The sequence below is a fragment of the Symsagittifera roscoffensis genome, chromosome 1, assembly GCF_963678635.1.
Source record: "Symsagittifera roscoffensis chromosome 1, txSymRosc1.1, whole genome shotgun sequence".
NCBI lineage: Eukaryota > Metazoa > Xenacoelomorpha > Acoela > Convolutidae > Symsagittifera > Symsagittifera roscoffensis.
In genome coordinates this window covers 90,219,619-90,232,524 of record NC_087062.1, presented here as the reverse complement: position 1 = coordinate 90,232,524, position 12,906 = coordinate 90,219,619, and the positions used below count along the sequence as shown (strand labels likewise).

Here is a 12,906-nt window from a genome sequence, read left to right as displayed (position 1 = left end):
TTTTTTTGCTGGAACTATGTTGGGATGCAAAAAAGCGTTTTTTTACCAAAAATGTTGGGATTTCATGTTGCTGTATACAGCAGGGTTCCTAAACGCTGATCGAACTATATTGTGCCGTTCTATAATTTGAGAATTTCATATGGCACGATTTTGGCAGATATGCTCGGAACGGTATCTTCGGTAGTATAGTGGTGAGTATCACAGCCTGTCACGTTGGAGACTGGGGTTCGATTACCCGACGCAGAGGTTTTTAACCCTTGAATAATTTTTAGTTCGGATCGAAAAAAAAAACGTTTTTTTTTTTGTTTTTTAAATGGAACAACATGAAGTTTGTTTTTCGTTTTCAGTCTGTTCAAAGCCTTAAATTTTGTTTCAGACAATTTACAACCATGACTTTCTGCTCCGATTTTTTTGGCTGGGACTATGTTGGGATGAGAAAAAGCTGCTTTTTTCAAAAAATGATCGGAGTTCATGTTGCTGTATACAGCAGGATTCTTGAAAGCTGATCGAGTTCAATTGTGTCACTCTGTAATTTGAGAATTTCATATTTCACAAACTTGGCAGATATGCTCGGAACGGTATCTTCGGTAGTATAGTGGTGAGTATCACAGCCTGTCACGTTGGAGACTGGGGTTCGATTACCCGACGCAGAGGTTTTTAACCCTTGAATAATTTTTAGTTCGTATCGAAAAAAAAAACGTTTTTTTTTGTTTTTTAAATGGAACAACATGAAGTTTGCTTTTTGTTTTCATTCGGTTCAAAGTCCTAAATTTATTTCAGATAATTTACAACAATCACTTTCTGCTCCAAGTTTTTTGCTGGGACTATGTTGGGATGAGAAAAAGCTGCTTTTTCAAAAAATGATCGGATATCATGTTGCTGTATACAGCAGGATTCCTGAGCGCTGATCGAGTTCTTTTGTGTCATTATTTAATTTGAGAATTTCATATGACTCGAACTTGGCAGATATGCTAGGTACTGTATCTTCGGTAGCATAGTGGAGAGTATCACAGCCTGTCATGTTGGAGACCTGTGTTCAATTCCCCGTCGTTTTTCGTTTTTGAAGTGGAATTACTTGAAAAAAGCTGTTTGTTTTCAGTCGGTTCAAAGCTTGATTTCTTTTCTTTTTAATAATTTTTAAATATAATTTTTTGCTGAGCATTTTTTTGCCGGAACTATGTTGGGATGCAAAAAAGCGTTTTTTACCAAAAATGTTGGGATTTCATGTTGCTGTATACAGCAGGGTTCCTTAACGCTGATCGAACTATATTGTGCCGTTCTATAATTTGAGAATTTCATATGGCACGATTTTGGCAGATATGCTCGGAACGGTATCTTCGGTAGTATAGTGGTGAGTATCACAGCCTGTCACGTTGGAGACTGGGGTTCGATTACCCGACGCAGAGGTTTTTAACCCTTGAATAATTTTTAGTTCGTATCGAAAAAAAAAACGTTTTTTTTTTGTTTTTTAAATGGAACAACATGAAGTTTGTTTTTCGTTTTCAGTCGGTTCAAAGCCTTAAATTTTGTTTCAGACAATTTACAACCATGACTTTCTGCTCCGATTTTTTTGGCTGGGACTATGTTGGGATGAGAAAAAGCTGCTTTTTTCAAAAAATGATCGGAGTTCATGTTGCTGTATACAGCAGGATTCTTGAAAGCTGATCGAGTTCAATTGTGTCACTCTGTAATTTGAGAATTTCATATTTCACAAACTTGGCAGATTTGCTTGGAACGGTATCCTCGGAAGTATAGTGGTGAGTATCGCAGCCTGTCACGTTGTTGGAGACCAGAATTCGATTCCCCGCCGAAGAGGTTTTTAACTCCTGAGTAATTTTAATTCGTATCGAAAAAACGTTTTTCGTTTTTGAAGTGGAACTACTCGAAAATAGCTTTTTTTTGAGTCGGTTCAAATCTTGGTTTTTTTCAAGTATTTTACAAGTATAATTTTTTGCTGAGCATTTTTTTGCTGGAACTATGTTGGTATGCGAAAAAGCAGTTTTTTTATTACAAAAAATTTTGGGATTTCATGTTGCTGTATACAGCAGGGTTCCTAAACGCTGATCAAGTTCTATTGTGTCGTTCTATAATTTGCGAATTTCAAATGACATGAATTTGGAAGATATGCGAGGAAGTGTATCTTTGGTAGTATAGTGGTGAGTATCCCAGCCTGTCACGTTGGAGACCGGGGTTCGATTCCCCGCCGAAGAGGTTTTTATTTCCTGAATATATTTTTTAGTTCGTGTCGAAAAAACGTTTTTTTTTTGTTTTTGAACTGGAACTACATGAAGTTTGCTTTTTTTTCAGTTGGTTCAAAGCCTTAAATTTAGTTTTAGATAGCTTACAACCATGTCTTTCTGCTCCGAGTTTTTTGCTGGGTCTATGTTGGGATGAGAAAAAGCTGCTTTTTTTCAAAAAATGATCGGATTTCATGTTGCTGTATACAGCAGGATTCATGAACGCTGATCGAGTTCTATTGTGTCATTCTGTAACTTGAGAATTTCATATGACACGAGCTTGGCAGATATGCTCGGAACTGTACAATGTAGTAAAGCGTTGAGTATCCCAACCTGTCACGTTGGAGACCGGGGTTGGATTCCCCGCCAAAGAGGTTTTTAACTCCTGAATAACTTTTAGTTTGTATCGAAAAAGCGTTTTTTTGTTTTTGAAATGGAACTACATGAAAATTGCTTTTTTTGAGTCGGTTCAAAGCTTGATTTTTTTTTCAAGTATTTTACAAGTATAATTTTTTGCTGAGCATTTTTTTGCTGGAACTATGTTGGGATGCGAAAAAGCAGTTTTTTTTTAACAAAAATTGTTGGGATTTCATATTGCTGTATACAGCAGGGTTCCTAAACGCTGATCGAGTTCTATTGTGTCGTTCTATAATTTGAGTTTTTCAAATGACACGAACTTGGAAGTTATGCGCGCAAGTGTATCTACGGTTGTATAGTGGTGAGTATCCTAGCCTGTCACGTTGGAGACCAGGGTTCGATTCCCCGCCGAAGCGGTTTTTATTTCCTGAATACTTTTTAGTTCGTATCGAAAAAGCGTTTTTTTGTTTTTGAAATGGAACTACATGAAAATTGCTTTTTTTTGAGCAGGTTCAAAGCTTGATTCGTTTCAAGTATTTTACAAGTATAGTATTTTGCTGCGCATGTTTTTGGTAAAACTATGCTGGAATGCGAAAAAGCAGTTTTTTTAACAAAAAATGTTGGGATTTCATGTTGCTGTATACAGCAAGGTTCCTAAACGCTGATCGAGATCTATTGTGTCGTTCTATAATTTAGGAATTTCAATTGACATGAATTTGGAAGATATGCGAGGAAGTGTACCTTCGGTAGTATAGTGGTGAGTATCCCAGCCTGTCACGTTGGAGACCGGGGTTCGATTCCCCGCCGATGAGGTTTTTATTTCCTGAATAAATTTTAGTTCGTATCGAAAAAACATTTTTTTTTGTTTTTGAACTAGAACTACCTGAAGTTTGCTTTTTTCAGTCGGTTCAAAGCCTTAAATTTAGATTCAGATAGCTTACAACCATGACTTTCTGCTCCGAGTTTGTTTTTGGTGGAACTGCGTCCAGGAATCCTGCTGTATACAGCAACATGAAATCCGATCATTTTTTGAAAAAAGCAGCTGTTTCTCATCCCAACATAGTCCCAGCAAAAAACTCGGAGCAGAAAATCATGGTTGTAAGCTATCTGAAACTAACTTTAAGGCTTTGAACGGACTGAAAAAAAAGCAAACTTCATATAGCTCCAGTTCAAAAACAAAAAAAAAACGTTTTTTCGATACGATCTAAAAATTATTCAGGAAATAAAAACCGCTTCTGCTCCGAGTTGGAGATCGGGGTTCGATTCCCCGCCGAAGAGGTTTTTTTTTTCTGAATAATTTTTAATTTGTATCGAAAAAACGTTTTTTTTTTTGTTTTTGAACTGGAACTACATGAAGTTTGCTTTTTTTTCAGTCCGTTCAAAGCCTTAAATTTAGTTTCAGATAGTTTACAACCATGATTTTCTGCTCCGAGTTTTTTGCTGGGACTATGTTGGGATGAGAAAAAGCTGTTTTTTTTCAAAAAGTGATCGGATTTCATGTTGCTGCATAAAGCAGAATTCCTGAACGCTGATCGAGTTGTGTTGTGTCATTCTGTAACTTGAGAATTTCAAATGACATGAACTTGGAAGTTATGCGAGGATGTGTATCTTCGGTAGTATAGTGACGAGTATGCCAGCCTGTCACGTTGGAGACCGGGGTTCGATTCCACGCCGAAGAGATTTTTACTTCCTGAAAAAAATTTAGTTCTTATCGAAAAAGCGTTTTTTTTTGTTTTTGAAATGGAACTACATGAAAATTGCTTTTTTTAGTCGGTTCAAAGCTTGATTTTTTTCAAGTATTCTACAACTATAATTTTCTGCTGAGCATTTTTTTTGCTGGAACTATGTTGGGATGCGAAAGGCAGTTTTTTTTTTAAATGTTGGGATTTCATGTTGCTGTATACAGCAGGGTTCCTAAACGCTGATCGAGATCTATAGTGTCGTTCTATAATTTGAGAATTTCAAATGACATGAACTTGGAAGATATGCGATGATTTTTATCTTCGGTAGTATAACGGTGAGTATCCCAGCCTGTCACGTTGGAGATCGGGGCTCGATTCCCCGCCGAAGAGGTTTTTAATTCCTGAATAATTTTTAGATCGTATCGAAAAAACGTTTTTTTTTTGTTTTTGAACTGGAGCTACATGAAGTTTGCTTTTTTTTCAGTCCGTTCAAAGCCTTAAAGTTAGTTTCAGATAGCTTACAACCATGATTTTCTGCTCCGAGTTTTTTGCTGGGACTATGTTGGGATGAGAAAAAGCTGCTTTTTTCAAAAAATTTCGGGATTTCTTGTTGCTGTATACAGCAGGATTCCTGAACGCTGATCGAGTTGTGTTGTGTCATTCTGTAACTTGAGAATTTCAATTGACATGAACTTGGAAGTTATGCGAGGATGTGTATCTTCGGTAGTATAGTGACGAGTATGCCAGCCTGTCACGTTGGAGACCGGGGTTCGATTCCACGCCGAAGAGATTTTTACTTCCTGAAAAAAATTTAGTTCTTATCGAAAAAGCGTTTTTTTTGTTTTTGAAATGGAACTACATGAAAACTTTTTTTTTGAGCCGGTTCAAAGCTTGATTTTTTTTCAAGTATTCTACAAGTTTAATTTTTTGCTGAGCATTTTTTTGCTGAAACTATGTTGGGATGCGAAAAGCAGTTTTTTTACAAAAAATTTCGGGATTTCATGTTGCTGTATACAGCAGGATTCCTGAACGCTGATCGAGTTGTGTTGTGTCATTCTGTAACTTGAGAATTTCAAATGACATGAACTTGGAAGTTATGCGAGGAAGTGTATCTTCGGTAGTATAGTGACGAGTATCCCAGCCTGGAACGTTGGAGACCGGGGTTCGATTTCACGCCGAAGAGGTTTTTATTTCCTGAAAAAATTTTAGTTCTTATCGAAAAACGTTTTTTTTGTTTGTGAAATGGAACTACGTGAAAATTTTTATTTTTTTGAGCCGGTTCAAAGCTTGATTTTTTTTCAAGTATTTTACAAGTATAATTTTTTGCTGAGCATTTTTTTGCTGAAACTATGTTGGGCTGCGAAAAAGCAGTTTTTTTTACAAAAAATTTCGGGATTTCATGTTGCTGTATACAGCAGGATTCCTGAACGCTGATCGAGTTGTATTGTGTCATTCTGTAACTTGAGAATTTCAAATGACATGAACTTGGAAGTTATGCGAGGAAGTGTATCTTCGGTAGTATAGTGACGAGTAGCCCAGCCTGTCACGGTGGAGTCCGGGGTTCGATTCCCCGCCGAAGAGGTTTCTTTCCTGAATAATTTTTTGTTCGTATCGAAAAAACGTTTTTTTTCTGTTTTTGATATGGAACTAAATGAAAATTGATTTTTTTGAGTCGGTTCAAAGCTTGATTTTTTTCAAGTATTTTACAAGTATAATTTTTTGCTGAGCATTTTTTTGCTGGAACTATGTTGGGATGCGAAAAAGCAGTTTTTTTTTAATGTTGGGATTTCATGTTGCTGTATACAGCAGGGTTCCTAAACGCTGATCAAGAGCTATAGTGTCGTTCTATAATTTGAGAATTTCAAATGACATGAATTTGGAAGATATGCGATTAATTGTATCTTCGGTAGTATAGTGGTGAGTATCCCAGCCTGTCACGTTGGAGACCGGGGTTCGAATCCCCGCCGAAGAGGTTTCTTTTCTGAATAGTTTTTAGTTCGTATCGAAAAAACGTTTTTTTTTTTGTTTTTGAACAGGAACTACATGAAGTTTGTTTTTTTTTTCAGTCGGTTCAAAGCCTTAAATTTAGTTTCAGATAGCTTACAAACATGACCTTCTGCTCCGAGTTTTTTGCTGGGACTATGTTGGGATGAAAAAAGCTGCTTTTTTCAAAAATTGATCGGATTTCATGTTGCTGTATACAGCAGGATTCCTGAACGCTGATCGAGTTGTATTGTGTCATTCTGTAACTTGAGAATTTCAAATGACATGAATTTGGAAGATATGCGAGGAAGTGAATCTTCGGTAGTATAGTGGTGAGTATCCCAGCCTGTCACGTTGGGGACCGGGGTTTGATTCCCCGCCGAACAGGTTTTTATTTCCTGAATAATTTTTAGTTCGTATCGAAAAAACGTTTTTTTTTTGTTTTTGATATGGAACTACATGAAAATTTTTATTTTTTTGAGCCGGTTCAAAGCTTGATTTTTTTTAAGTATTCTACAAGTATAATTTTTTGCTGAGCATTTTTTTGCTGAAACTATGTTGGGATGCGAAAAGCAGTTTTTTTTACAAAAATGTTGAGATTCCATGTTGCTGTATACAGCAGGGTTCCTAAACGATGATCGAGTTCTATTCTGTAATTTGAGAATTTCATATGACACTAACTTGGCAGATACGCTTGGAACTGTATTTTCGTTAGTATAGTGGTGAGTATCCCAACCTGTCACGTTGGAGACCGGGGTTGGACTCCCCGGCGAAGAGGTTTTTTAAATCCTGAATAATTTTTAGTTCGTATCAAAAAAACGTTTTTTTTTTGTTTTTGAACAAGAACTACATGAAGTTTTTTTTTCAGTCGGTTCAAAGCCTTAAATTTAGTTTCAGATAGCTTACAAACATGACTTTCTGCTCCGAGTTTTTTGCTGGGACTATGTTGGGATGAGAAAAAGCTGCTTTTTTCAAAAAATGATCGGATTTCATGTTGCTGTATACAGCAGGATTCCTGAACGCTGATCGAGTTGTATTGTCTCAATCTGTAACTTGAGAATTTCAAATGACATGAATTTGGAAGATATGCGAGGAAGTGTATCTTCGGTAGTATAGTGGTGAGTATCCCAGCCTGTCACGTTGGAGACCGGGGTTCGATTCCCCGCCGAAGAGGTTTTTATTTCCTGAATAATTTTTAGTTCGTGTCGAAAAAACGTTTTTTTTTGTTTTTGATATGGAACTACATGAAATTTTTTATTTTTTTGAGCCGGTTCAAAGCTTGATTTTTTTCAAGTATTCTACAAGTATAATTTTTTGCTGAGCATTTTTTTGCTGAAACTATGTTGGGATGCGAAAAAGCAGTTTTTTTACAAAAAATTTCGGGATTTCATATTGCTGTATACAGCAGGATTCCTGAACGCTGATCGAGTTGTATTGTGTCATTCGGTAACTTGAGAATTTCAAATGACATGAACTTGGAAGTTATGCGAGGAAGTGTATCTTCGGTAGTATAGTGACGAGTATCCCAGCCTGTCACGTTGGAGACCGGGGTTCGATTCCACGCTGAAGAGGTTTTTATTTCCTGAAAAAAGTTTAGTTCTTATCGAAAAAACGTTTTTTTTGTTTTTGAAATGGAACTACATGAAAATTTTTATTTTTTTGAGCCGGTTCAAAGCTTGATTTTTTTCAAGTATTCTACAAATATAATTTTTTGCTGAGCATTTTTTTGCTGAAACTATGTTGGGATGCGAAAAAGCAGTTTTTTTACAAAAAATTTCGGGATTTCATGTTGCTGTATACAGCAGGATTCCTGAACGCTGATCGAGTTGTATTGTGTCATTCGGTAACTTGAGAATTTCAAATGACATGAACTTGGAAGTTATGCGAGGAAGTGTATCTTCGGTAGTATAGTGACGAGTATCCCAGCCTGTCACGTTGGAGACCGGGGTTCGATTCCCCGCCGAAGAGGTTTATTTTCTGAATAATTTTTAGTTCGTATCGAAAAAACGTTTTTTTTTGTGTTTGAACAGGAACTACATGAAGTTTGTTTTTTTTTCAGTCGGTTCAAAGCCTAAAATTTAGTTTCAGATAGCTTACAAACATGACTTTCTGCTCCGAGTTTTTTGCTGGGACTATGTTGGGATGAGAAAAAGCTGCTTTTTTCAAAAAATGATCGGATTTCATGTTGCTGTATACAGCAGGATTCCTGAACGCTGATCGAGTTGTTTTGTCTCAATCTGTAACTTGAGAATTTCAAATGACATGAACTTGGAAGTTATGCGAGGAAGTGTATCTTCGGTAGTATAGTGACGAGTATCCCAGCCTGTCACGTTGGAGACCGGGGTTCGATTCCACGCTGAAGAGGTTTTTATTTCCTGAAAAAAGTTTAGTTCTTATCGAAAAAACGTTTTTTTTTGTTTTTGAAATGGAACTACATGAAAATTTTTATTTTTTGAGCCGGTTCAAAGCTTGATTTTTTTCAAGTATTCTACAAATATAATTTTTTGCTGAGCTTTTTTTTGCTGAAACTATGTTGGGATGCGAAAAAGCAGTTTTTTTTACAAAAAATTTGGGGGTTTCATGTTGCTGTATACAGCAGGATTCCTGAACGCTGATCGAGTTGTATTTTGTCATTCTGTATCTTGAGAGTTTCAAATGACATGAACTTGGAAGTTATGCGAGGAAGTGTATCTTCGGTAGTATAGTGACGAGTAGCCCAGCCTGTCACGGTGGAGTCCGGGGTTCGATTCCCCGCCGAAGAGTTTTTTATTTCCTGAATAATTTTTAGTTCGTATCGAAAAAACGTTTTTTTTTTGTTTTTGATATGGAACTAAATGAAAATTGCTTTTTTTGAGTCGGTTCAAAGCTTGATTTTTTTCAAGTATTTTACAAGTATATTTTTTTGCTGAGCATTTTTTTGCTGGAACTATGTTGGGATGCAAAAAAGCAGTTTTTTTTTTAAATTTTGGGATTTCATGTTGCTGTATACAGCAGGGTTCCTAAACGCTGATCAAGATCTATAGTGTCGTTCTATAATTTGAGAATTTCAAATGACATGAACTTGGAAGATATGCGATTAATTGTATCTTCGGTAGTATAGTGGTGAGTATCCCAGCCTGTCACGTAGGAGACCGGGGTTCGATTCCCCGCCGAAGAGGTTTCTTTTCTGAATAATTTTTAGTTCGTATCGAAAAAACGTTTTTTTTTGTGTTTGAACAGGAACTACATGAAGTTTTTTTTTTTTCAGTCGGTTCAAAGCCTTAAATTTAGTTTCAGATAGCTTACAAACATGACTTTCTGCTCCGAGTTTTTTGCTGGGACTATGTTGGGATGAGAAAAAGCTGCTTTTTTCAAAAAATGATCGGATTTCATGTTGCTGTATACAGCAGGATTCCTGAACGCTGATCGAGTTGTATTGTGTCATTCTGTAACTTGAAAATTTCAAATGACATGAATTTGGAAGATATGCCGGGAAGTGTATCTTCGGTAGTATAGTGGTGAGTATCCCAGTCTGTCACGTTGGATACCGGGGTTCGATTCCACGCCGAAGAGGTTTTTTTTCCAAAAAAAACTTTAGTTCTTATCGAAAAAACGTTTTTTTTTTGTTTTTGAAATGGAACTACATGAAAATTTTTATTTTTTTGAGCCGGTTCAAAGCTTGATTTTTTTTCAAGTATTCTACAAGTATAATTTTTTGCTGAGCATTTTTTTTGCTGAAACTATGTTGGGATGCGAAAAAGCAGTTTTTTTTACAAAAAATTTCGGGATTTCATGTTGCTGTATACAGCAGGATTCCTTAACGCTGATCGAGTTGTATTGTGTCATTCTGTAACTTGAGAATTTCAAATGACATGAACTTGGAAGTTATGCGAGGAAGCGTATCTTCGGTAGAATAGTGACGAGTAGCCCAGCCCGTCACGGTGGAGTCCGGGGTTCGATTCCCCGCCGAAGAGTTTTTTATTTCCTGAATAATTTTTTGTTCGTATCGAAAAAATGTTTTTTTTTGTTTTTGATATGGAACTAAATGAAAGTTGATTTTTTTGAGTCGGTTCAAAGCTTGATTTTTTTCAAGTATTTTACAAGTTTAATTTTTTGCTGAGCATTTTTTTGCTGGAACTATGTTGGCATGCGAAAAAGCAGTTTTTTTTAAATGTTGGGATTCAGGGTTCCTAAACGCTGATCAAGATCTATAGTGTCGTTCTATAATTTGAGAATTTCAAATGACATGAATTTGGAAGATATGCGATTACTTGTATTTGCGGTAGTATAGTGGTGAGTATCCCAGCCTATCACGTTGGAGACCGGGGTTCGATTCCCCGCCGAAGAGGTTTCTTTTCTGAATAATTTTTAGTTCGTATTAAAAAAAACGTTTTTTTTTTGTTTTTGAACATGAACTACATGAAGTTTGTTTTTTTTTTCAGTCGGTTCAAAGCCCTAAATTTAGTTTCAGATAGCTTACAAACATGACTTTCTGCTCCGAGTTTTTTGCTGGGACTATGTTGGGATGAGAAAAAGCTGCTTTTTTCAAAAAATAATCGGATTTCATGTTGCTGTATGCAGCAGGATTCCTGAACGCTGATCGAGTTGTATTGTGTCATTCTGTAACTTGAGAATTTCAAATGACATGAACTTGGAAGTTATGCGAGGAAGTGTATCTTCGGTAGTATAGTGACGAGTATCCCAGCCTGTCACGTTGGAGACCGGGGTTCGATTCCCCGACGAAGAGGTTTCTTTTCTGAATAATTTTTAGTTCGTATCGAAAAAACGTTTTTTTTTTTGTTTTTGAACAGGAACTACTTGAAGTTTTTTTTTTCAGTTGGTTCAAAGCCTTAAATTTAGTTTCAGATAGCTTACAAACATGACTTTCTGCTCCGAGTTTTTTGCTGGGACTATGTTGGGATGAGAAAAAGCTGCTTTTTCAAAAAATGATCGGATATCATGTTGCTGTATACAGCAGGATTCCTGAGCGCTGATCGAGTTCTTTTGTGTCATTCTTTAATTTGAGAATTTCATATGACTCGAACTTGGCCGATATGCTCGGAACGGTTAGCTTCGGAAGTATAGTGGTAAGTATCCCAGCCTGTCACGTTGGAGACCGGAGTTCGATTCCCCGCCGAAGAGGTTTTGAACTCCTGATTGATTTTTAGTTCGTATCGAAAAAACGTTTTTTTTTGTTTCTGAAGTGGAACTACTTGAAAATTGCTTTTAGTTTTCAGTCGGTTAATAGCTTGTTTTCTTTTCAAATGTTTTACAAATATAATTTTTTGCTGAGCATTTTTTTGCTGGAACTATGTTGGGATGCAAAAAAGCATTTTTTAACCTAAAATGTTGGGATTTCATGTTGCTGTATACAGCAGGGTTCCTTAACGCTGATCGAACTCTATTGTGTCGTTCTATAATTTGAAAATTTCATATGACACGAACTTGCGAACTTGGAAAAGATGCGCTGAACTGTATATTCGGTAGTATAGTGGTGAGTATCGCAGCCTGTCACGTTGGAAGCCGGGGTTCGATTACCCGCCCAAGATTTTTTTGTTTCCTGAATAATTTTTTGTTCGTATCGAAAAAACGTTTTTTTTTGTTTTTGATATGGAACTAAATGAAGTTTTTTTTTTCAGTTGGTTCAAAGCCTTAAATTTAGTTTCAGATAGCTTACAAACATGACTTTCTGCTCCGAGTTTTTTGCTGGGACTGTGTTGGGATGAGAAAAAGCTGCTTTTTTCAAAAAATGATCGGATTTCATGTTGCTGTATACAGCAGGATTCCTGAACGCTGATCGAGTTGTATTGTGTCATTCTGTAACTTGAGAATTTCAAATGACATGAACTTGGAAGTTATGCGAGGAAGTGTATCTTCGGTAGTATAGTGACGAGTATCCCAGCCTGTCACGTTGGAGACCGGGGTTCGAATCCCCGCCGAAGAGGTTTCTTTTCTGAATAATTTTTAGTTCTTATCGAAAAAACGTTTTTTTTTTGTTTTTGAACAGGAACTACATGAAGTTTTTTTTTTTTTCAGTTGGTTCAAAGCCTTAAATTTAGTTTCAGATAGCTTACAAACATGACTTTCTGCTGCGAGTTTTTTGCTGGGACTATGTTGGGATGAGAAAAAGATGCTTTTTTCAAAAAATGATCGGATTTCATGTTGCTGTATACAGCAGGATTCCTGAACGCTGATCGAGTTGTATTGTGTCATTCTGTAACTTGAGAATTTCAAATGACATGAATTTGGAAAATATGCGAGGAAGTGTATCTTCGGTAGTATAGTGGTGAGTATCCCAGCCTGTCACGTTGGAGACCGGGTTTCGATTCCCCGGCGAAGAGGTTTTTATTTCCTGAGTAAATTTTAGTTCGTATCGAAAAAACGTTTTTTTTTTGTTTTTGATATGGAACTACATGAAAATTGCTTTTTTTTTTAGTCGGTTCAAAGCTTGATTTTTTTCAAGTATTCTACAAGTATTGTTTTTTGCTGAGCATTTTTTTGCTGAAACTATGTTGGGATGCGAAAAAGCAGTTTTTTTGTTACAAAAAATGTTGTGATTTCATGTTGCTGTATCCAGAGGAGTTCCTTAACGCTGATCGAACTCTATTGTGTCGTTCTATAATTTGAGAATTTCATATGACATGAACTTGGAAGTTATGCGAGGAAGT

At 36.4% G+C, this 12,906-nt stretch overlaps 1 protein-coding gene and 4 non-coding genes across 5 annotated transcripts in view; all 5 read left to right on the top strand.

Annotated features, from left to right (window-relative positions):
* Positions 1-12,906, top strand: part of LOC134840571 (galactose-1-phosphate uridylyltransferase-like) — a 183,820-nt gene that overhangs the window by 18,909 nt on the left and 152,005 nt on the right. The gene's annotated exons all lie outside the window — the stretch shown is intronic.
* On the top strand, positions 2,140-2,211 carry Trnad-guc (transfer RNA aspartic acid (anticodon GUC)). The gene has a single exon. It is a non-coding gene; the product is annotated as a tRNA-Asp (tRNA).
* Trnad-guc (transfer RNA aspartic acid (anticodon GUC)) lies at positions 6,177-6,248 on the top strand. Its single transcript has one exon. It is a non-coding gene; the product is annotated as a tRNA-Asp (tRNA).
* On the top strand, positions 7,361-7,432 carry Trnad-guc (transfer RNA aspartic acid (anticodon GUC)). Its single transcript has one exon. It is a non-coding gene; the product is annotated as a tRNA-Asp (tRNA).
* Trnad-guc (transfer RNA aspartic acid (anticodon GUC)) lies at positions 9,345-9,416 on the top strand. The gene has a single exon. It is a non-coding gene; the product is annotated as a tRNA-Asp (tRNA).